The sequence below is a fragment of the Battus philenor genome, unplaced genomic scaffold, assembly GCF_028537555.1.
Source record: "Battus philenor isolate CCGP_79_NKW_IND1 unplaced genomic scaffold, ilBatPhil1.0.hap1 SCAF_1, whole genome shotgun sequence".
In the NCBI taxonomy this organism is placed as follows: domain Eukaryota; kingdom Metazoa; phylum Arthropoda; class Insecta; order Lepidoptera; family Papilionidae; genus Battus; species Battus philenor.
In genome coordinates, this window is record NW_027181661.1 from 5,225,300 (window position 1) to 5,251,358 (window position 26,059).

The 26,059-nt window shown below is 31.9% G+C and overlaps 1 long non-coding RNA gene across 1 annotated transcript; it reads right to left on the bottom strand.

Annotated features, from left to right (window-relative positions):
- Positions 1 to 6,648: 6,648 nt before the first annotated feature.
- LOC137933173 (uncharacterized) lies at positions 6,649 to 17,512 on the bottom strand. Its single transcript, XR_011109121.1, has 4 exons — positions 17,222 to 17,512; positions 15,099 to 15,240; positions 11,749 to 11,863; positions 6,649 to 6,802 (listed from the first exon to the last, which is right to left on the bottom strand). It is a non-coding gene; the product is annotated as an uncharacterized lncRNA (long non-coding RNA).
- Positions 17,513 to 26,059: the final 8,547 nt, after the last annotated feature.

Sequence of the window (26,059 nt, forward strand, 5' to 3'; positions counted from 1 at the left end):
TTGATTAAACAATCCATTTTCTAAATATCTATGATGAATTAAAAGTTTGGCTGGCGGGTGGTTGCATCCGCCATATAGCTCTAGCTTTACGCAAATATACACTAGTTTCCACCAAATAGACACAGACAAAAACATTTTACAAGTTGTTATATACTATTTGTGTGCAACTCTGTACTTATATCCCGGCTGATTTTGAAATAGAAATTTACCATGCCATACTCAGAGATGGTTATCCATGGTCGAGGCATTTCTCTAGCGTTTAGTAAATAGTGAAGAGACCTAGAACAGCACAAAGAGCCATGACAAATCCTGTAAGAAGATGTTTTAGCGTATGGAAAGGAAATTTCCATTTTTGGCAATTAGTTTGAGAGTAAATCTGTAATTTAAAACTATAGCATCATCAAAACATCGTTATAGCTTGTGCTGTGCTTGTAATATTGATTTTAGTGAATTTTATATGCTTTATATGGAACCCATTTTAATAAATAATTAGTGTTGTTAGATCTAATCACAGCTTTATTTGCAGAAAATTATAGGTCTCTTATTATTCTAGGTATACATAACTATAAATAAACAAGGTGTTATAATATTTCTAATCTGTTTTATTTGTAACTGGTACAAGATAAAATTTACAAGAAATAATAACAATATATGAAAACTTTTTATTACGTGTTAAATTGTAAAACTTAAGAACTTAGTTTTTTTAAGCCAACTCTTAACAGTAGATCACTTGTAAAAAAAAATTGTGGCAAGAAACTCTTATGTCAATCTTTTTAAAATTTCCAGTAATTGTTTTGAATCTTATTGGCGCTATCCATATTTTCAGGAGATCCACTAGCACATATACTTTAGTTATTTTCATTTGTTTTTGTCTTTCGGTATTTTATTATAGAGATTTCTAGATTCCCAGAGATGTGTTTAAACCTATATAAGCCGGAGTGTATCATATTTAATAAACTTCCACAAGATAGCTTGACTTTCCCTTTCTTGGTTTTCAATCTAAAATTAAAAGTATATTATAAAAGTACTCTTTTTACAACAATCAAGTTTTAACTTGATTGAAATGTGTGAAACTTGGTTTGTTGACTTATTTACATGGTTGACATTATAATGCATATATCAAACATCAAATTTAATCTATGAAGAGCAACTAATGAGTTTCTGGCCAGCTCTTATCAGCACATTGGCATTCTAAACAGGTAGTTTACTACTTACAATTTTAAAATAATTGACAATTTAATAGTGTATGTAAATGTGTTGCTTGAATAAATATATTTTAGATTTTAACTTTAATACTATTTTATTCTGTTTTAAGTACATTTTGTAATTGAATAATATTAGGGGGGACCAGAAAGTACTGTCATTTCTGATGACATATTTTACAGAAAAATTAATTGATTTTCACTGTTCCGGCATAGAAAATTTGTATATTAGATGGCAAAAGATTGTTGAAAATGTAGGTAAATATTTTGTTGATTAGAAATAAAAAGTTGTTAAAAATGTTGTCTTGTGAATTTAACTCAAGGAAGCGACATTACTTTCCGGTTCCCCTAATAGAAATAAAGTAATACAAAAAACACAATTCTGATTCTATTTTTTACTATACTTGCTGGTTTCTAGTATTGCCTAATATACTATAACTAATAGCTCTACCACTACCTCTCCCTTTAACAAAAATATCACAGTTAATTAAAAAATAACAATAGTAAATGTTTGTAATAAATTTAACTACACTACAATGTACAGTAAGTATATCTAGGTATTGTCAGTAGTCAGTGTTGTTCAGTAGTTGGTAGGCATGTCATTTTAATTTAAGGCAATTCAGTTCCCTCCTGTAATAGCTGCTATCAAGGTCTCACTCTCACAGTGAACAGCTTCTTGCTCTATTTTTTTCTAATAACCCTATTTCTTACTTTTTTAAGTAATCCTTTCTATTTAATGTTAACTTGTTCAAAATCTACTTTACCAATATCTTAATATGATTTAACTAGTGAGAAACAACATTTTGACTCTCTTCCAACCCGTTTTGCTGAATAGCTGATGGTTTTCCAGGATGTATATCTGTAAAGAAAAAGAAATAAATAACAAACACATTCAACTTTTTTTCCATTTTCTTAACTTATATATAACATGAATGATTTTTCAAATGATTCTGATAATCCTTTAATGTAGTAAAATTAATATAAAATCCTTCCTAAATTCTTCACTACATATACACTACTGTCCAAAAGTTTGAAAGCACATCTGTTATTGGCCAAAACGAAACAACACCTGCTATCTTTGCACCTTTTTACTATTGTTTACATATTAACAAAGGGATCGCGGGCACACATTAAACATGTTTTACCAATTTCTTAGATTTTGACCAAAAATGTGTTTTATGGCTAAGGACTGCTGTTGCATTCTTTTGTGGTTCGATGTGTTGTTATCGGTGTTATTTTTTATATTTCACTTTTTGGGTCCTGTTTAGTTGCACTTGAGCAGTAATTACAGTATGTGTCACTTTGGTGAAGCTAAAATTTGATTGTTTCCCATTATTTGTTAATTTTCTCTTTGGTTACATAAAGTTACTTGTTAAATTTTTAATTTTATTTTAATATAAGCAATTGAATATCCTTAAAGTTTGTTTTATTTGATTTTACCTCGCTGCTTCCAAACTTTTAGACGGTAGTGTATGTGTATACTGAGTGGAACCATTTTTAGCAACTAAATGGTGGCAGTTAGCAATAACATAGAAATGTGCCTATAAATACCTGTCTTGTTTTACCCAAAGATCATTTAATTTTTTGTTAGTTAACTCACTCCTATCATAGAAAACTGCTCTGCTATCAATTTTATAACATGTTAAAATGATGGTTGAATTTTGATCACAATATGATATGGTACTAATACATCTGCCAAGACTTTTATATTCCCCAAAAACGAAATTTATTATTCTTTAGCTACTAAAGTGCACTTCACCCAAGCCCACTTACTTAGGTAGCCATATTAAAATTTCAAAATGTTATGTTAAGTAGGAACCAATATAGCATAGAACACCTACTTCAGAAATTGGATATTTTGAGGCTGTGACAATGAAAATAAAACAAATTAAAATTCAACCCATAATGTACTTTTGGCACCCGTCTCGTTCACCTCAAATACCACAATATTTAGTCTTTCATTTAAAAAAATTGACATTTATATATTGCTAGCCTTAATCCAGATTTATTTCTTTGTAATACTCAGTTTAACTTCTAATTTGTTTTGAATGAAATTACATAGACATACTTATTTATTGGTGGGACTTTGTCATAAAATTGCTGGATTGTTAATAATTTATTGCTAGGAGTGGACTGATATTCCTAAGCCTTATTGATGGATTATTATTGACTGTTATAAGTCCAATGTAAGAAGTTCTCCGAAAGTGTTGTTTTAGTGTAATAAATCAGTGATGTCAACAAAGTTGGCATCACAATTTAAAAAAAAAAACATTACTAAGAACATTTATCAATATGTATTATCTATGTCAACAATGGCAACAAAACCATTTCATTTTTGAAAAATTAAATGAGTTAAATTTTAACATAGAATGCCAAAAACAATATAAGTAAAAAAATTACTATTGCATTCCATAAAAATGTAATTAACCGTGGTAAAGGATATTGATGTATATTCATATACTTATTCACAGTGTTCCAAAAATCATCACACAAACTGTTCCAAATTATATGCCACCTCTAATGTCAAAAACCAGAAAAAATAGCACAGATATGGTTGGTACCATATGAACATTTAGAGACTTCCACGAGCATAAAAATTTATAACTGTTCAGCTACACTGAGTGCAGTTCCACAACGTGAAAAGTTCAAGGAGAAGCAAACATTGGATAGCTAAACGAGAAACATTTACCGAAAGCAGTACCTGGCCTTGAATTATTGGTTGTTCCACTTCTTCCTCGCTCGACAAAGATATTTCTAGGAAATAAACCTGATAGACATTTTATCGTTAAAATAATAATATGAGTTATGTCTTGTTTTATTATGAAATAAACTTTGCAGGACATAAATTGGAAATAAAAATGACGTTTTGTTATATTTCTAAACATATACAACATACAATATATAACATAACTGAAATGCAATCAATAAAATAAATTTATTAAATAAACGATCGATTGATCAAACTCATAGATAAGCTAATAATTTTTTTTCGCCCATCTCTATTTTTAGTTGATAGTCCATTGACTAGTGATTAAAGACAATTCAAAATCAAACATGTTTGAACACGTTACAGCACCCCAAGTCATGTAGTCATGCTATGTAAGGACTAACACGAGATTGATTGAAAATTTGTCATTTCGGAATGTGGCTGTTATGATTCAAAAGAGAAATATAAATGTATGATATATTTTAACCTTCCTTACTTTCACAATTACATTGGTGAGCAATAAGGATATTAAAAAAATATCTAGAAACTACACAGAAACAAAAAGTATAACGAAAATTCTTTAACCCTTCTTTGCATGATTTTTACAATATTTTTAAAATTAATCAGGGTGATGTAATTAATGCTTTAGATTAAAGGAAAAATATTTAAAAAAATCGTGGTGTAAATAAAAATATGTATTATGTAAAAAACAATATGATGGAAATTTACATCATCATGCATTTTCACATATTTAGCCCGGTACTAAATAAATAAAAAAATATTGTTTACTTAGTCTTCTTTATTCTTAATGATAATTCAAAAAACAATAGTTATTTTATTTACGCACCAATTGACGTCACATTTATTACACGAAATTGTGGAATAGCCTTTACATTTGGGAAATTTGCACCGGGCTGACCCACCTACTTTTGGTCAATGTTCAGCACCATCTTTTCTTATGTCTTTTGGAGGTATTGGAGCTGGAGAACCTTTTCTTTTTTTGATTGTAATTCTTCTTTTAGTACACTGGTACTAGGACGCCCTCTTTTAGCTGCTTTGGTGGTTCCTTTGTTGCATAGCACAAAGGACAATTCATTTCTGAATTGGCCAATTGTAAGCAGACTCTTTTTAGGTTCACCACTTTCTTGAGCATTTTTTTTATAAACAATCCAAAAGTTTATAATAGCAAGATCAAAGAGATGAAAAAAAAAACGTAATAACCACTTTTTAGACCCCATTTTTATATGATTTCTACCCAAAAAGCTATCCATGAGATCTACTCCTCCCATATGTTTATTGTATTCTTGGACAATAATCGGACAAGTAATATCAGTATACATATTGATCCAGTATGATCTTGTGCTAGGAATTTTTATTAATGGCATATATAATAATATACCAAAGAACTTATACAAATCATATTCTGTAAATGATATAGATGAACTGGGATTACTCTGTTTTTTATATAAATTTGCCTCCTTTACTAATGTTTTGATAAATCTTCAGTGATAAAATGGTTAAAACATTGATATGGAGTTTCTAGGTGTGATAGACCACCTGAAGCAGTAGAACTCCCCAAGAAAGTAATTTTATCTGTGTCATACACCAGATTCCTTTTTTTCCAAATCAAACCTCTTTTGTCAAATGGAAAACTGGATGAAGACTGCAAATTAGATGAAGTTGATTCTTGATCGTCTGGTTCTACAAGAGGAGGTTCAATGTCAGCAGTTTCATCTACATCATCATCATCATTCTCCTCCTGCAACACTTATAATTTCATCAGAATCGTGGTTTTCATCATCGGAATCTTAGTCATTAAGGCCATCTTCTGAGAGCCAACCGCCTTATAACTTACTAAGGTAATCTTCAATATCTCTGTCATTCAAGTTTCCCCAAAAAAAAACATAAAATAAACATTTACAAATAAATTTCCCATACATTACAAGTGAAGTTACTGCATAGTGATGTAAATTTCTATCACAACGTTTGAGAAATTCATTTATAGTGTTTTGATATAAATTGTACATAAAATAACAAAAACATGAAAACAAACCTTTTTTCCACTCATTTTCATTTTTTATTGTATTTTAATTTAAAAACTCGCTCCTTTCTTCCAGTCACAACAAACAGCAGTGACCTTTGCTATTTTTCGACAACCGCGTTTTTTTGTACGCAATAGTCGCTTAAAAAGTTGCGAGCAACAACAAATTTACATTACAAAGGTTTTGAATATAATTTTTTGTTGAGTAAATGTTATGATTGAAATTTCCATCACCATGCAAAGAAGGGTTAATTATAAAAAATAAAACGCTTCCAGTACAATTTTTGTTAAATGATGTAAACATAGATTAGTTAAAAACTAAATTAGGTAATAACTGTAAAGTTACACCTTCAATAGTTTATTTTTAATACATAATTTATGCACTGTACTGGAATTTTTATTATTCACTCTGAATGGAACTATGATTGTGAACAATTTTTTCATAGAAAAAAAAAAAATAGTTGTCTATGTCTGTCGCATTTCTCAGAATTTTTACTTTAACGGCGTTTACCGATCCATCAGGACGCTTTGAACAAAAGTAGCTAACTATAACCCTCTTCAAACAAAGTGTGAGTATTGTTCATTTAGCATTTGTACGCCGATAGATGCCCAATACAAGGCGTAGGCTTCCCACAAAGATCGCCACGTCTGCATTTAGTCATTATATATATTTCGTTAAAAAATAAAATGAAACAATACTGGCTTTACTAAAAATGAATATAATTTTTTTTCCTTTAGAAATATCGTAATACAATGTCATCTCCAACACGAAGAGGCGGCAATAAAATGCGACGGGCCCGAAGTATGGAAGTTGTCGAAACAGGTACAGAACCTGGAATATCTCGTGGGCAACTGGACGAAAAAGAAATTACTAAATTAAAAAAAGTTATTTATGAAAACGCGGTCAAGGAATATATGGCTAATAATATTATGACTAGATCAAAACTTAAAAGAATCAAGTCCGAGGGCCGTATAGAAATTATTATAAAAAACAGTTTATTTAAGATTGAAGAAGTATTTTTGGTTGATGACCCCATGATTTAAAAAACTCCAAAAAATCCCAGTATAACCAAAGCAATGCCGGCAATCCTGTCGGAATCAAGAACGAGCATCAAATCGTCGTGAAAAGTCGAAGTATGAAGCCAACATTTCATCATCATATTTTTTGGTTGCCAGTCATTGTATAAGTTGCTGAATATATTAGTAGGTCATGGTGTAAATAGAATAAAAATGGAATTGTTTGTATTAATAAGAAAACAAGTAACCTATAAGAGATTATAGGTTATATTGTTATTAAGCTTTAATGTGCAATTCCAGCAATACAGGGAACACCATTTCAAAATATTCAGCGACTGGTGCAACCATTTCGAATAATTTAGATTCGTGCTCATTGTGTCAAAGTACTCAGGATTACCTAAGGCTTTGTGTTAGTAGACATTTAGGTAAAAGAACTTTATAAAAAAGTTTTTGTTTTGTAAAGTTTTTTAAAAATTTATTGATTGTATTAAGTCTATTGAAGTTTTACTTAGCACAAAAATGTGTTTTACTTATTTACTTTTGTTTTTTTTGCATGTTTATTTTTTGTATTTAAAAAGTTTAAGAGTGTGAATCTAACCCACATTTATTATAAAGTTTATATCAAGTAGATGTACTCAATAAAAATCTCAGAGGCAGAAAAAACTTTGTTTTATTCTTGTAGTTTTACAAATAATGACACAATATAACACAAGTGTAGTGTTTTAAAAAAAATTAGAAAGTGAGAACAATGTTAAAATTTCAAGACATTGTTAGTATTTATCACTGATCTGCATGTGGTAGCATTCGGAAATACGTATAAATGCTCTAAAGTTATATGAGGTAGTAACAGCTTCAAACCTTTATATTTTTTTTATAAATAATAGGTTTGGCGGCTTCTTGATGCAAAGGTGCCAATGTAGAGTTTTAAATCCATGAACAGACCGATGAGCCAACTCCGGCAGAATTTACAAAAGATCACACTGCACAGGATGGTCAACACCATCATAAGCTACAACTAAACAATTCCTGATCATCAGGTTTGTTTCTGACAACTTCACTTAACAGTCAAACCTATTCAACATAGAGTGACTGACAAATTAAAGACCCTTGAAACAAGAAATTTCGAACTGCTGCATTCCAATGCATTCACATAACACAAACAACCTGAATATTTTCTAACTGGTGCAATGATTATACATCGGATAGATTGTCAGACAGACTTTCGTGACTTTTATGCAGGTACCACAGGAGTCAGTGCAAAGTCCAATGTTCACAGCTGATTTACCAGAAATTTAAAAAGTAATAATAGCTACATTTGCAGGTTACACAGCACTTGAAATGAGTATTTGTTTTGATAAAAGCAAATGAATTGCTATACCAATGGAGACGGAGTTAAAGTAAGTGCATCAAAGTCTGTACATATTATGTTTGCTTTCAAAAAAGGCAACTGTGATTTAGTTCACCTTGAAGTAAACACAATATCTCATACAGATAAAGTCGAGTATCTAATGCTCTACCTTGACAATAGGTTAACACAGCAACAACATATTAAAACAAAGAGAGAAGAAGTGAAACTGAAATATAAACAAAAAAGTACACTCTTGGTACTTCTACAGAGGCAGCTTGCTATTTCTGTCCAGTCAGTACAATAAGCTAATAATATGTAAAATGTTACTGAAGCCAGTACAGATGTATGAGATCCAGCCATGGGGAGTGGCCAGCAAGTCCATTATCTCTATTATCCAGCATATGCAAAATATAGGAGTATATCTAAGTGCATAACCAATTCTGACATCCACAAACAGACAGACGGTAACAGTCAAAGAAGAGATTACTGAAGAGAGAAAGAGCACTGGCTAAGTCCTACAAACAATAGCTCATTATCCATCCAAACCATTTATTAGTCTCAACTAAGCAAATTTTGCCAAATACCTAGAGGCATGACATGATAAAGCTGCATAAACAGATATAGATCTATATGTAAAGGGAGTGGCTTTGCTGGAAGCTACCCCTATTGTGACAAACTCCGTACAAAATATCAGCTTATAGTCATCGGACTAAACATGAATTAGTTTAGACATTAAAAAAAATATTTTTCATATGTAACATGACTGGCATCTTACTACAAAGACAAAGAGGTAAAAACATATTTTTCATAATTAACAGGACAGCATCTTAGTACAACACATCTTAGTAGTGCACCAATGTGTTTTTTTACATTTTAGAGGTCTTCTGGGATGTGTATGTAACAAATATAGTTTTAAATTCTTTGTCCTTCATTAATGTTTTGTATAAAATAGTGTTTGGTGCACTTTTAAGAAATCTCCTACGACATATTTGCAACTTATCTCGTCTTTATTATTATTTTTTTCTTATCTGTTTTTAAATGCGCTTTGAAGATTTTTTTATTAAAAATCCTCTCTTTCATTTCATGTAAAATGTAATTATCATGTTTTCTACATAGTTTTATTACGTCATAATAATCCTCTGGTGTGTACCTTGAATTATTTTTTCATTTCTTTGATGCCAAAATCTGCATATTTATGAAGGTGTAAATGCCATGGAATTAAAAATTTGTAATCAAATAGGTCAATGTTATTTTCCTACGACTGAAAACATTCAACTACATCAATGCCATTTGTAAATTTCGATTTAACCCAAAACACAAATCACTGAAAGCAATAACATGACATTGGGTCGACAGAAAGAAACTACTTCTTGAACTTCCCTGGAAACAATGGTTTCCTGCACACATATACTTTATTGTCGTGAAAATTGTAAAAACATTCGTTCAAATATAGATGTTTCACTTATATGTGATTAAGATAGATAATTTGAGTTATAGTTACACTTTTTGTAAGTCATAAAGGAAGGCAAAGTATTTATCAGGTTCTTTTGCTCCTACAATTTTATCTTATTGTAATGTTTTTCTTTACAATTAAGCATCTAGCAAGTAAACATCACGTTTTTGTGCAAGAAAAACTTTTTTTCCATCATCAGTAGTTGCCATAAGTGTTATCTTAAAGATATTGCATTTAACACAAGTATTTTCATGTTCCAAATGGAAGTGTAAATTGAAATCTCTGTATGTCCACTTATTAACTGTAAGTTATACACTTTTATGATGTTCAATTAAAGATTTTGAAAACATTTCTTTTGGATTTTAAGTTTGTGTATGGTTATTTTCAATGCCGAAAAGCTTTTTATGTTCTATCACTGTAATCTTCATGAGCTCACTTGTTCTTCTACTGAAACTATGCATTTTTTCAAGCATATCATTAGGAATATTTGCGTTCAAAATACAATCAAGTCCAACAGGTATTTTAAAAATATCAATGAAAACATTCTTACATACTAAAATGTATCCGCCAGCGGTGACCAGGTAAAATTTATAAATATATACCTTGATAGAGCCCAAATAAACTATAGGTCTTCTTCTATTACAGTGCCACATTCAACATTACCGTAGAGAAAGACATTTTACTTATTGAAACCACCTAGATTCTAGAACTACCAAAAAAATTGTGATGTGGTTCATTAACACATTTTACACTTTTTTTACAATTTCTGATTTATTATATTATAATTAATGAATTATAATTGTTTTGCTGGAATCAATTTCCCCATTATTGTACTTTAGTCCAGCATTTCATATAGTTTTGCTTCCGTAGAATCTATGTTTTCAGTAATAATATCCTCATTCTTCCTGTATTATTCTTCTCTTTTTGTGTTTTGTTAATTTGTTTTTTATAGAATAATTATCTTCTTCCTCTTTTTCTAAGATTATTCTTTGTTAATATTCACAGGTTTTATTTTTGTGTAAGAAATTTAAAATTAAATAGACTAAATATTTTCAATTCTTTTCAAGGTAACGCCTGTTTCCATTTAATATTTTCAATTCTTTTTTTCTTAAATATACCACTATCTGACTAATATGAAGTTATATATTTTTGAGAAAAAACAGAATACCTAACATAAAATACTTACTGGAGACACGTAATATGAAACAAAATAATGTAAATTTATAGGTTACTTGACCATTGTGTACTTTCTTTTATCAACCAATTGTACCAAACATGAGAATTTGTTAAGGAATTCAACATGAATTGGTTGTTCACGTCCAATACTCAATAACATACTAATAGATAACTTCAGAAAAGGCTTATTCTCTTCTTAGTTTTCTATTGTTTTGCAAGTTAACATTTGTGTAAAAGTAGGAATAATTGTCAATTATTTGAATACCTCGTTTCAGTATAGTCATTAAGATAATAATTAGAGTAATCAAATTTTCATTGATTGTTATATCTAGCAAGGATAAAAAATTGTGTTTAACTTTAACCGTTGATTGTTTACCCTGCACCGTTGAATTTATTCTATGATTGTAGTTTCGTTGCAAGATAGAATCAGAAATGAGAGTTCTGCAGAAGAACCAATGAATTGTTAGCCTGAAATGGCAGTGGGCGAGGCATATCGCTCGTGCTGCAGACGACCGTTGGGGTCGAAAGGTTCTCGAGTGGCGACTACGTGCGGACGCGGTGTGAGCAGGTCCCTCACTAAGTGCATCGACAGCATAATAATCAAGGTCGCGGTAAGTCGCTGGACGCATCCACTGTCCGTAGGCAGCGCGAGACCGGTCATTGTGGCGATCTCGGGGGCAGGCCTATGTCTTACAGCTTTTTTAGCTAATAGACACTCACTCAATGAATGAATTGAAATAATACTTTTTTATTTAAAAAATAGCTCTAATAGCGAGTATTGTTATTACAAGTGATATTACTTACTATCTTATTGCTAGAATAATTAACACCTTTACGCTTCACAACGCCTTCGGTGGTTTTCCATGCCCCATTCCACATTGTCTCAAACGCGACGTACTCCTTTGGAAACCGCATGTTGCTGAAAGCCATACAAATTACATATTTAGACCTTTCTCATGATTGTAATCTCTCACTCATTCACTCCTCACGATATTTCTGGAACCCATAAGGCTTAGAGAAAACGCATTACACCATTGTTTTATTAAATTTGGCTTTGTTTACACTTTCGATGACGACATTGTACGTCATTGTCACCGGGTTTTTTTTGATCCGGCTCACTTTGCAGCCCAAGTGGCATTAACACAATCCGCGGGTGCGAGAGGTCAGAGCGCTGAGGGCGCTTAGCCCAAAACCTCTTTTAATTTCACCGTATTGGGAGGCCACCAAGCTATTAGATCGCATTGGTAAACGCTCCACGGAGTGAACAGTCTCAAAGGCCTCCAAGAAAGTACTTCAGCTTGGACTGTTACTCGTCGATAACACTCGTTTTCTACTTAGAGGGCCGAACCCTGACTTGGTCGGTTGTTATTGCTTGGCTAATTTGTCATCCGGTGAACACCTAGTACAGAACGTGTACACCTGATACGAAATACAATAGTGAAGTATAGTCAAGAATATTGAATTATGAACTACAGATTATTTTATTAATGTATGTCTAATTTAAATAAGAATCAGGAACTCCTTTATTCGCAAGTGAAATCGGAGGTAGAGTTTGACGTCAGTGTAATGTTAACATAAAGTATTCTGTATGTTGTAAAAGATAAGGTAAAGATATATCTTCTTTATTGAACAGTGAAAGTGTAAGTACAACGCATAGCAAAATGTTTGAAAAATAAATAAGAGAAAAGTTCTAATTTCACGTGTACAGGGACATTCGATGAGACATGTCGGTATTATAAAAAACCACAGAATTCACCAAAATTGTCTTACAGTGTCTAGTTTAAGGTGTAAAATCTTTTACGTGGCAAACTTATAGCTCATTTGTCAGCAACACCTTCTTCACCTATTTCCAATCATATTGTATTAAGTGGACACTCTGAAAACATCTTTTCCTTTTGGCGAGAGGCTCACACCATCTGGCAGTGCAGTCAACGGAGGCAGCCATAATTAATTGTAATATTTAGTAATTGAACTTTGAAATCCTTTTTTTTCCTGTATTATATGTTGTTTAGTATTTCTGAAGCCATTGATTTTTGAACAGGGTGTAACGCCGCATTAATTGACCTTTTAAAGCTTTTACATTTATAACCAATCACCTGTATAGATAATTCATGGAAAGTTCGCTGAAGCATTTACGGAAGAAAATTACATTCGCATCATAGCACATCTCGCAAAGCCTGATATTATTTATATAGACCGAATTAGCGTTCTAGCGTATGTCCAACTGAATAACAACTGTACCATAACCTTTTTCATGTAAACGCTAAATTTTATTAATTTACCTAATAAATGACGACTTTTCACAACAACGCAAGCTCTACAATGAGAATGTAAAGCATTCCGTAAAGTTTTTGCATCTACCCTTCAATAGATTAGTCTCAGTGTTGAATAAATTTTTACCTCTTTTGACGGAAAAACAGTTTATGGCTTCATTTATTATAAATACCGTGTAGAACATGTTCTAATTACAAACACTAAGCATAAAATCAACTTTTACTGTATAGACGATAAGTGTCAATTTTTTTCACATTAAGTTTATTAAATAGTTGAAATGCACTGATCGAAAAAATTAACAAAACGCGTTTTTAGCGAGTTTTTTAGGTTACCATTAAAACCTAGCCTAGGAAAACGTGTTGCCACAATGGCAATGTGGAAATAGAGGTTTGAAAATTCAACAGCGCCACCAGCGACTGAAATTGGAGAATCTATTTTTAACATTGTATACAGACATACTTTAAAATACAAAAAAAATAATACTTAATGATACAGGAAAAATATATAACTTTATGTGGCCTTGATCGTTGTAAATCCACAAGAAGACAAAAGGATAAAAAAAAGCTAACTCTTTTTTCTAAGGTTTTAAGCTATTGTAATAAAATTAATAATAGAAAATACGATATTAAAATTATCTATGCGGTAAACTAAACCAATTTTATTATTAGCACTTATAATAAAATATTCATTAACTTAATTGTTTACAATCGTTCCATAGAGGTTACTTGACATTCAACACAAATAAAACAATTAGTAGATCGCATCATGTATTTATATATAACTCTTTATTAATATTACATCACTAGCTCAATATAACAAAAGCAATGTTATAAGAACTTTATTTCCTTTAAATCGAAATTAAAACTTTAGTATTGGCACGTTTTTGACACATGACCGTGGTTAGTGGTGTGCCCGTTAAAAATTCGTAACCGGTAATTTTATAAGATTTTAACGTAACATTTCTTCGTACAACTTGTTTAATAACTACTTAAATTAGTAGTTAACAAAAACCAACTAGTTTAAATTAGTAATTAGCTGAGGAATTAAACGTGAAAAAATATTCAAGTGTCTTGCAAATTTTGATTTGATAGCTCCTAGTAACGCAAAGTGTTATCATGTACGTTATAAGCAAATAAACTGAAAGTGGTCTAGATGGAGACTGTCTTGTTGTGTTTGATAAGGAAAGAAAAAGATATAAAAAGGATTATTATTCGTTATATATTCGTTCTACTTTTTCTATACAAGGAATGTAAATAATTAGTTATTTTATTTACTGTACGTGTTTTACAATTCAGCAGCTATTTATTATTAATTTGTTTTAAAAAGGATTTGCGTTTTTTATTAATAATGTCATTTCAGAAGTCGATGGGTTTATCAGTAAAATTTCATAAATTGCTTTAAGCGCGGGTGTCAACAAAGGGGTAAAGAAAATATAAAGTGATAGAAAAAAGTATAGGCACTTTTTACGAGTGCGGCTGCCACTTAAACCAGGAGATGAATATTAAAAAGATTTTGATTTTTTCTTGTTAAAACAAGTATTCAAATAAAATTGATGCTATTGAAAAGGTAAAATATCGGAATGAACAAAATTTATCTACTTTGTAACTACCTATACGGGCACTACGAAGCCGAAATTAGCCGACTGATCGATAAATTATATTAGCTTAGCTGAGCTATATTCGCAACTCTATTTCAAAGCGCGATTTTGTTTTTTTTTATGACGAAATAAATATACATGAACATATAAAAAAGTGAATTCTTGGAATCGTTTCCAACAACCTTAAAATATTACTAGATAAAAAATGATGATGAAAAAAAATTCTTATAGTGTGTATTAATACATAAACATTTGCAGTGCTATTTCAAGTGGTATTACTTACTATCTTATTCCGAAAAATAGTTGTACTCTGTCATAGGCCAAAGTGATTAAAGTCTTTACGCTTTAAATCGACTTCGGAGTTTTTCCATGGCTCATTCTACATTGCCTCGTAAGCGAAGTACTCCCTTGAAAACTGCATGTTGCTGGAAGCCAAATAAATTACATGTTTAACATCTTCCTCACGGTTGAATTACAGTGACTAAACGGAGGTGAATTGGAATATGTTGTTTTTGATATGTCCCACATACCCAGGAATGCTATCAATTTGTATGTATCTATTTATAGTAGGTTTCTATCTCTATACTCACTTGTCATGATATTTATGAAACCATAAGGCTTTGAGACTTGATTTTTGGTAGCATAATTCCTTTCGCCGATTAGAGGTCAGTTATGGAATGGTTATTAAAATTTAAAATAACGACACAGGACAACAAGCCATTGAATGTTCTCTTATTTTAATGAAGAACGTTGGAATCGTCATAAGTACTTTGTGCGGGGTGCGAGACAAGGCGTTGAAGCTCTTAGGCCAAAGCCTCTTTGAATTTAGCTAAGCTCTAAGAATTCCAAAGTAGACGGCTCTAGTAACGACATTCTACAATTTCACAGGATTCGGAGGCCATCGAGCTCCAAGATCGTTTCGGCGGCCACTTAAAGGAATGATAGGCTCAAGGACCCTTAAAATTGTGCCTTGGCGTGGGCTGTCATTTTTCGATAACACCCGTTCAGCACGCAGACACAAAGACTCCCGGCAGGGCCGAACCAATACTTGTCGGTTGTTGCCTGGCTAATTTGTGACCCGGTGATCGACGACACATAGTACGGAACGTGTACACTGGGTTCGAAATACAATAATGAAGTGTATTATTTTGTTACTACACGTCTAACCTAAACGGGAAACTGGAACTCGTTTAGCAGCAAGCGAAATCGAAGAGATTGACAGAGCTGCGTAATTTTAAAATAAAGTATTATTTATGTTGCAAAAGATAAGGTAAAGATATATATTCAGCATTAAACGGACAAAGTTTGAGTACAGTGCATAGCAAGATGTACGAAAAATTTAAGTGTTTCAATAATTAAAAATTTTCGGTATTTTATAGAAAAATGTTTCAATTTAACATTGCAAAGATCTATTTCTACGTGTTTAAAAGCATTTACGTTTTTAGAGAGCGTCCACCCGCTCCCTAACCGCGAACAGCGTGGGCGGACCGTGGTTGGATTCGGATCCCTCATCGGCTCGCCTGTGGTCCACACTGCCGTCCCAAGCCGCAAGCAAACTCCAGCTAAACACCCCGTCAAAGTTCTACCACGAAAAGCCTTAGCAACGTGCAAACGTCACCGTGCAACTGGTAGGCGTTCTACTAGCTTTAGCTTTTAGTTCTAGTTCACGGACCCCTCCTCTCCGTGAACTCAGTACTGATGAAGCTAAGTAAAAGCCGTAGGGCTAACATTATTAACATTAACAGAGAAAAAGCAAGTAATGGCATTTGATGTGACAAGTAGTTGCTATAAAACGCCAGTATTCGCGAGAATCATTATTACAGTGTTTTGTTCTAGTGTAAAATCTTTAACGAGGCGCAAGTATGGCATTTGGCAGCAAAAAGCTTCTACACCTATTTCCAATCATATTCTATTAAGTGATCACTTTGAAAACATCTTTTCTATTGGAATTCGACAAGCTAACAACATCTGGCAGTGCAAAATCTGCAGCGACCGCCATTTAATTTTAATATTTAATAATCAGAACTTTAAAATCTCTTTTCTTCCTGTATCATATGTTATTTCTGAAGCCATAGATTTTCGGATAGGATGTAACCACGCATTAATTGACCCTTTAAAGCTTTTACATTTATAACCAATCACCTGTAAAGATAATTCATGGAAAGTTCGCTGAAGCATTTACGGAAGAAAAATAACACTAGCATCATAGGACATCTTGCAAAACCGGATATTATTTATATAGGTCGATTTAGCATTCTAGCGTGTCCAACTGAATAACAACTGTGCCATAACCTTTTTCATGTACACGCTAAATTTTATTAGATTTACGTAATAAATGACGACTATTCATAACAACGCAAGCTGAAAATTGGAATATAGGGCATCCCGAAAAGATTTTTCACCTACCCTTCGATAGACTAGCCTCAGTGATGAGCAAATTTTAACCTTTTTTAACGGCTAAACAGTTTATATGACTTCATTCAAAACAAAAACATGTTCTACTGAGTTTAATTTACAGTTGAAACATTACACCACAGTTTCATTTAAGAATTACATTGATTATTAAAATTAACCACTGAAAACACCCCTTTTACTGTATAGACCATAACTGATAACTTTTTTAACGTTAAGTTTGTTAAATAATCGAAATGCACTGATACAAAAAAACAACACGCCCTAAATACCATTACAGAGTTTGTGAACGTGTTGCCACAGAGGCAAACTGAGAATACAGCTTCAAAATGGAAAAGCGCCACCTGTGATCGAAGTTCACACGTACACGCCTTTTTTAACGTTGTATACAGAACAACTATAAAATGTAAAACAATTTTAAATAATACAAAATAATATTACAGGAAAAATATATAAATTCGTCTCGCCTTGGTCCTTGTTAAGCATCAAGAACTGAAGGAAACTACTAATAAGAGGTTAAAAGCTAATGGTTTTTTCTAAAGTTCTAAGGTATTCCGATAAATGTTATCTATGCACTAAAATAAACTCATTTTATTTTTAACACTTAAAATAAAGTATTAAAGAAATAAATTGTTTACAAGCGTTCCACAGGGGTAACTAGACATTCAACATAAATAAAACAATTAATAGATCGCATCTTATATTTATATATAACTCTCTATAAATATTGTTTCACTAGCTCAGTATAACAAAAGCAATGTAATAACAACTCTATTTATTTTAATAAAAATATAATTTTTAATTTCAAATGTTTTTGACACATGACTGTGGCTAGTGGCGTTGCCTGGCCACTAAGCAAATAAACTGTATGTGCTCTAGGTGACTATTCTGTTCTGTTGCTTTTAATAAAGGGAGGAAAAAGTAAAATGGCATTATTATTCGTTTATATTTGCTGGACAATAGAACGAATAATTCTTCACTTCCATATGAAGTTGTTCACTGATAAAACTTTTTCTGTATGAGGAATGTATCTAATAAGTATTTTATTTATTTTAAGTGTACGATTTAATATGTTTTTATTATTATTTTGTTTAAAAATGACTGTTTTATTATTATCTAAAGTCGGTTACTTTATTAGTAAAATTATCACCAAGATCTAAAGAGAGTAAAAAGAAATGACAAAAGATCAAGAGCATCTTTTAGAAGAGACGTATAATAAAATATGGTATTTTTGTCTAAGATTCTAAAGTATTCAAATAAAGTTGAGACTATTGAAAATAAGGTAAGATAATATATCGGAATTTATCACTTTTATTTAGGTGCTATAATTAAACAATTTTATTGGGACTCATAAGTATTAATAACAATTAATTATTTTTAATGATTAGAAATGCTTCAAAGTATTGAAAAGACATAATTATAACTAACACGTTTTTAACAAGCTTCATTTACATTATAACTTATACTAATGTTCACTTCAATTATATTTAAATATAATTATCAGTCTGTATACAATGTCAAGAATAGCTTGTCCGGAATCGGTCGGTGATGGCGCTGTTTCGATTTTAAAGCTTTACTTTTTTAACGTTACGGGTGCGCGTTAGTCTTTTTTTTAAAAAAAAAAACGGATTGTTGTCTATACTGTAAACGGTATGTTGTATTGTTTGTCATCATTGTAATTCTTGAGTAACAGTTTGTGGTGTAAACGTTTCAACTATGTACTAAACTCAGCAGAACCTGTTTCACGTGTTAATATTAAATGAAGCCATAAATAATTTTTTTTGTCGTTAAAAAAAGTAGTTGAAAAAGCTTTACGGGTTGCTATACATGCTTGAACTTATGGTATTGTAAATAGTCGTCATTTATTACATAAATCTAATAATATTTAGCGTGTACATAAAAGAGGTTATGGTACAGTTGTTATTCACTTGGACATAGGCATACGCATGAATTATCTATACAGGTAATTGGTTATAGTTGTAAAAGCTTTAAAGGGTTAATTAACATTTGGTACACCCTATCAAAAAATCAATGGTTTCGAAAATGACAAACAACAACATAATGATGACACAGGAAGAAAAAAAAGTTTGAAATTCTGATTACTACGTATTAAAATTAATTACAGTTTACTGTGTCACTGCCGACTTAGCGCTACCAGATGATAAAGGCCTGTCGCATTCAATTAGAATAAAAAAAAATACTTTCAGAGAGATCACTTAATACAGCTTTGAAATTTTTTGCTGACAAATGAGTTATACATTCGTCCATTAATAGCTCTTACACCTTTAACAAGACACTGTCTAATAATATTTCTTGTGAATTCAGCACCTATTTATATTACTGACTTGCCACATTCACTCGTTAAGCGGCATTTGCCGCTTAACGAGTGAACATAGAATTTTACGATATTAAATTGTAACATTTGTCCCGTAAAGTATTGAAAGATATTCATTATTGTAACAGATGTAAATTTTGCGAAAATTTTGCTATGCGCTGTGCTCACATTTTACCTTTGACCGTTCAATACCGACCGTCTTTGTCCTGTTTTTAAACATAAAGAATACTTTATGTAACATTACAAAGTTCTATCAGCCTCAACCTGCGATTTTACAGTTTCTCGTTTAAGTAAGACATATCGTAACAAAATAATACAGTCAAAGCCGAGGTAGTCTCATGGAGGCTATTGAGACTAGTCACTCTATGGAGCGTTTGCCAAAGCGATCTAAGATCTCGGCGGCCCCCAATCCGGTGAAATTTTTGTATATAGCCTAAGCGGAATCTTCCCAGGCGCTTTGAAACAGGTTTTGGGCTAAGAGCCCTCAGTTGAGTAAGTCGGGTCAAAAAAAAAAAAAACCGCGGTGATATTGATGCACAATGTCGTCATCGAAAATGTAAACAAAGCCAAAATTAGTAATAGTAAGAGGTTTGTAGACAGTTTTAGAAAGTGTTTTACTGTCATTTAGATCGATGTGAGTTCACGATCGAAGGTACTTTGTAGCGTTGTTGAACTGTAATGATTTTTTTCTAATAAAATCAGTTGATGTTACAATACCGCTCCCGCACAGGTAGTTGATGCGTCACATATAAGTGCGAGAGGGATAGAATGATGCTGATGGTACAAAAGTATTGCGTTCTGTATACATTTACATTGGGCCATACAATAGTCGATGTGTTTTTGTGTATTCGAAGTGGCAGCGCGTGTGTGAGCGAGCCAGCGATGGTTGCAAGACTGAGACGGGTAGAGGCAGCTTGGGCGGTGAAGTTAATTGTAGATGAATTATTTTGATTTTTGCTCGGCGATTTCGAAGTGTAATTTGTTAACTTCTTACGTAAGAGACTGTATTTCTTCCGACGATGATGTTGTGGTAGATGATAGTTGAATACGGCTGGCTATCGCTGGTTATCTTGTTGGCGATAAGAGCGAGTTCGTTCAGTGTCAGCAATCGCTGCCGGCTAGGACGCGGTGGCATGAGGCTTAATCACACTAAGCGGAACTTTGGACTGGATACCGTTTCTCGTGCGCAGCTGCGTATGCGTCTCGGTAGCTGGAATAGAGGTTGTTCTTCTAGCTCCATTTCGAAAAGTAATTTCTGTACTGTCACCCTTCGTTATATTCAAGCAGGGAAATCAGTTGCTCTTTTAAATCTATCGAAAAATTATAAATAATGTCCTGTGTATTATGCTAGAATTGCGCATGAAAGTTTTAAATAAAATCTGTGTTTAATTATAAATCTACAACCATTCTATGCACAGTTAATAGAGAGAAAAAAATTAAAAAGGAAATGAACACAAAAAAACTTAAGTCAGTAGCAGTGATGTTGATTCGATACTTTAGTTTCAAAATCATGTACATAAAAAATAACTTAAAAATAGCCCTAATAATAAAGCTAACCGTGTTTTACCTATTTAAGGCTTCAAAAAAATAGTTACTTTTTTGTAGGCAACTGTGTACGATATGCGAGTCAATGTTAAGAAACATCAATTGTCATTTTTTCTATTTGAATTGACATTTTGTATCTTATTGTAATTTTTACTACCTGATTTTGATTGTTTAGCTTTCAAGTAATACTCAGATCTAATTTTGAAAATTGGAAATAGTTTAGAACACTCTTTTTTGCATTGCTTCTTTTAGCAACATTGAAGATTTAAACATTTTTAATGATAGCCAATCTTCAGCGAGAGAGCGAATGTACAAGAAACAGATAGTATTCGCTAGCGTTTAATAAATAAGCGGACTAAAAACAAAAAAATCTTTGCCAAGTTAATGAGGGAAAAGACTCCACTAACCATTCGACTACAGTTACCCTTAAAAGGCGGAAGACCGGCTTTGTAGGCTGCAGCGGGGCACGACAAGGAAATAACGCTCGGATAGTAGGGCTTCTCACCAATGATTATTCAAAATAATTCAAAAATTGGTAAACAATTAACAATACAAGCAATAATTAGGTAATTAACACTTCTACGAAATGTTCGTAGCTATGCTATGGCGCAGGAAGCGAGCACGGCAAGTGCTCGCCTATCCCAAACAAGTGTCGAATAAAAATTAAATGAGGTTTTATGATATTTTTCTTCCCTCTAAACACTGGGAAAAGAATTGAACGTACCCCCCACCGAAATGATAATGATGACTTCATAGAAAATAAATAATGAGGCTGGGTGTCAAAACTGAAAAAAATTATAATAAAGGAAAACCTTAAGTAGAGTTTGAATATATAATAGCTAAGCGTTAACTATCAAACTATAAAAAGGATGCCAACATGGGGCTAATATTCTTATAAATAGAGTTATTAACTTCGGGAAAAGAATATTAATTTGCATAAGGCAAAGGACATATTTTATTAACCGCTTTGTTATTTTTGTGTGCATACAATAACGACACGCAAAATACTATCAACTCCGGGATGTACTTTTTGAACTTACCAAGCGGCCAATGAAGAGATCGCGTCATATTACTTTTGAGCAAGTCAAGATTGTCTACTTTGATATTTGGTAGAGACTAGGACCACTTTGCTTTTTGTTGCAACTTATGCAGGTAGTCATCCGACCATCTCTTCAAAAAAGACTGAGAAGCCTTCTGAATGTATTGCCGTCGTGACAAGCTATTTAGAGGCACATTTAAAATTTCGTATTCCGGAACCGATACTAAACTTTGCCCAATCAAAAAATGACCGGCAGTTTGAACTTTAAGTTCATTTGGATTATTTGATAATTTACCCATTTGTCGTTGATTCACAGTTGGAATGAACTTAAAAAACCTTTATTTTTGACAAGTACCAACCGAATAATGCACCTAGCATTAATTATCCAATATTATTTACATAAGATACCTTGTAAAGTTCAAGGTCCAGTGTGCATGTAAACAATTAATCCGGTGACATGACACTTTTTTGGAAGCAGTAGTGGATGTCTTGTATCGTATGAGAGGTCAGACTGTCAAATACTACCCCCCTCCCCGAGGAAATCTTTTTCATCGACGACGGGTGATAGTTTACGTAGGGAAGGCATGTAGCTATTCATTTTTAAAGAAATAATCTCAGAGTTAAAATAATTGGTTTGTGTAATGTAAATGATATTTTCGTGCACTTGTTTTAACTTTATTATCAATATAACTTTTAGCTTTGCCTTCACAGTTTACGCTGCGAATACAAAGGCAAGACGCGTAGCCGCACGATGATGCATCACAAAATGTTATCAACTGAACACACATATGTAGTTAGTGTAACTCAATATGAAGCTGTGATAGCAAAAGTAGCATCGACATAAGTTCATTATAAAAAATTAAGAAATTAATTTATTATTTCATGTAAGAAATTCGCTGGATGCGGGCAGCGCAAGAACGATCATTGTGAATATTTTACTTTACAGCGTTATCGGTGCTAGCATTTGAGTATTTTTTGGAAAAACAATATCAGCTTTAAATTTCAACGTAAAGTTTGATAAAAGCATTATTTAGACACAGATTGAAGGCTTTTGGTGAAAAAGAGTGGCTAACTATTTAATAAGTATGAAACGAAATGAAATCAATTGAAATATGTGCAGTTAATACAGTTAATGAAAAGGAATAATTAATAATTTTTATTTACGGTAAATATGCAATGATTGTTATTAAGATGCAAAAGTAGGTAAATTCTAATCTTTCTATTTCATACCTAAAATTATAGGAATTTAGCCTTAAATTTTATATGAAATAAAACATTAAATTATTAAATCAATCTTTCTTTTACGGCATATCTTGGTTCCATTTTCGTGAAAGTAGCAGATATTTTATTCCCAAGGTCAACCTCGTTTAACAAATTAAAACAATTAAAGTGTTTTTGATATGTTCTAAAATTTAACTTCTAAATAATTCTGTACTACACTATACTGCCCTCTCGTGACAAAATAATGTACCTCAAAAGTAGCAATGTTAAGAAAAATGCCTTTAAAGTGATGACAATCCAAATCCTAAATTGTAAATTACTTTTTTATTTAATATATTATGTACGGATTGTATTAAAAAATTGAGATCCCTGCAAATGCAGGGTTATTCATTAAACCTAATAACGCTTGGTAAATATATTTGTTGCTTGAAGACACAAAAAGTACAGACATTTTTTAATGAAATCGCTTTTCAACACTGAATTCACTTTTGAAAATTGAATATACTTATACGTATAATTAGATAATAAACATACCTAAATGACTTAAATTATTACTTATTCATATAATTAACTTAATTAAATTTAATTATAGACAATTTTACATATTTAGTTTGATTATGGAAGCTGAAAAAATTTAGAATAAAGTATCTTTAGTGTTTAATAAATTTTTAATGAAATTCACATGCAAAATACCTAGAATAACATACACATTTGTCATTAAATATAGGATCAAATAGGTATCTTCACTTCTCATCTTCAGGGTCGAAACCTGATTCCTGAACAACAGGATTTTCAAAAAATGATATCATTTGGAAAGGAATTGATGAAGTTAGCGTCTAAAGTTTCCAGAGAGTAGATGATACGACAGACAGCTGTAACCATGGCTTACATTAGTTTGTCGTAGCTCTACCAAAAAATAAACCACGATGTAATTTTCGTATAACGTTATTTTGGTTTGCTTTGTAACAAATATACAAGTTTTCGATACTTTATATGACAAGTAAAGGTATGAAAAATTCAATGAGCATGTGCACGATATAACGACGTAAGGGTTGCGTTGTTTTGTCAAGAGAGGGCAGTGTAATTAGTCAAGACATTATTTTGTCGGATGAACAATACTATTGTGTAAAATCTTCTAGGTAGTATTTGTTTGAAAAACCATGTTATCTGTACTATTTTATTAGCAGTTGTGTGGTGTACGCAAAGATATCTATGGGGGATATATCGTAATCGCCACGTTTGGCAGGCGGGTAGGCAATTGTAGTGTGATATTTTGGTACGCACAGCATACTGCTGCTCATCGTCTGGAAATTTGTTTTGTGACCAAAGGCATTCCTATATAATTAATGCACAAGGTGTTAATTATATAAGATTGTATCCCGGGAATCAAATCAGACTATTTTTTTAACCCGTTCTTTAAAACCATCCAGTTTAATTAAAGTTCTGAAAATATACTTATCATTTTGAGGTGACTACTAACTTTCGTAATTGCACATTAGTCGTGAGTCGTAAAATCCTCGTTGCTACTATTAATGTATATTTTAGGCACGATTTTTAATTAATTAATACAAAACAACTAATAAGAAAAAAATATTTTTAACAGATTATATTGTTTCCGGATCTACTTTAATTAATGGTTCTGACTATGCCCTGGCTATGGTTGCTAATTCTGATTTTTAAATTGCCTAACTGCCCCTACGAATATCATATATAATATTAGTTTTAATTAATTTAATTAAAAATGGTGATTAAAAAGGGAAATATATGTATTAATGTGAAAACCCTTCGTACTCTAATCTAGTGTTATTAGTTTAATAGATAACTTCGTTGTGTCCTCGTCTGAGCGGCTATTAAATACTGTAATGACAATATCGGATCTTACAGTACTCCGTTAATGTCGGAACATTGCATCCTTCCTTAACGTATTCCGCTATGATTACTTCGATGATATTATAACTGTTTATGAACATAATATTTTAAAATCAACAACTCCCAAAAATTTATTAAGATTGTTCACTAACTAGATTCGCCCTTGTTTGTTTTTGTAGTGGTCACAATTCATAATTAATTCAGGCTTAGACATTATCTGTTGCCACATAATTATATGTACATAAAAGTATTTATATACTATATAAATATTATTTATATACAAAATATGTAAAATAACCAAATTGTCATAACGTTGTTAATATACATATGTAATTGTAGCATTATTTTAGTTATGAATTGAATGAAGAAATGTTTCTCTACCATGTTTACTTATGAAAACATTATGTCTAAAATGAGTTTATAAATTTATTATAAAAGAAGTGACATTGAATGTTTATGAAAATTAAACTTTTTATTAAAAAATAAATTATTTATTGTTTTTCAAAATAGGCACTTTGTCGAATTATCTTGTTTTATCTTATAAACCTTTGCGGGTAAGCATCTTCCTTCTAGATTCTTTTTACGACGTTTTCGAACAACGCCACCGCTTGTTTAGCATCATGAAAATGTATTTCGCCAGGATTTTAGTTTATTTTTCATAATAAACGAAATCCGTTTGGTGCAAGATCAGAATTATAAGGGGGATAATCCGAAAATTGCACATAATGAAAATTCCTGTTGTAGTTAACTCAGTTATTCCTTTGACCGTCATGTTCTCCTAACCAAATTACGTGGATGTCGTTTTGGTACTTTTTTTTTCAAA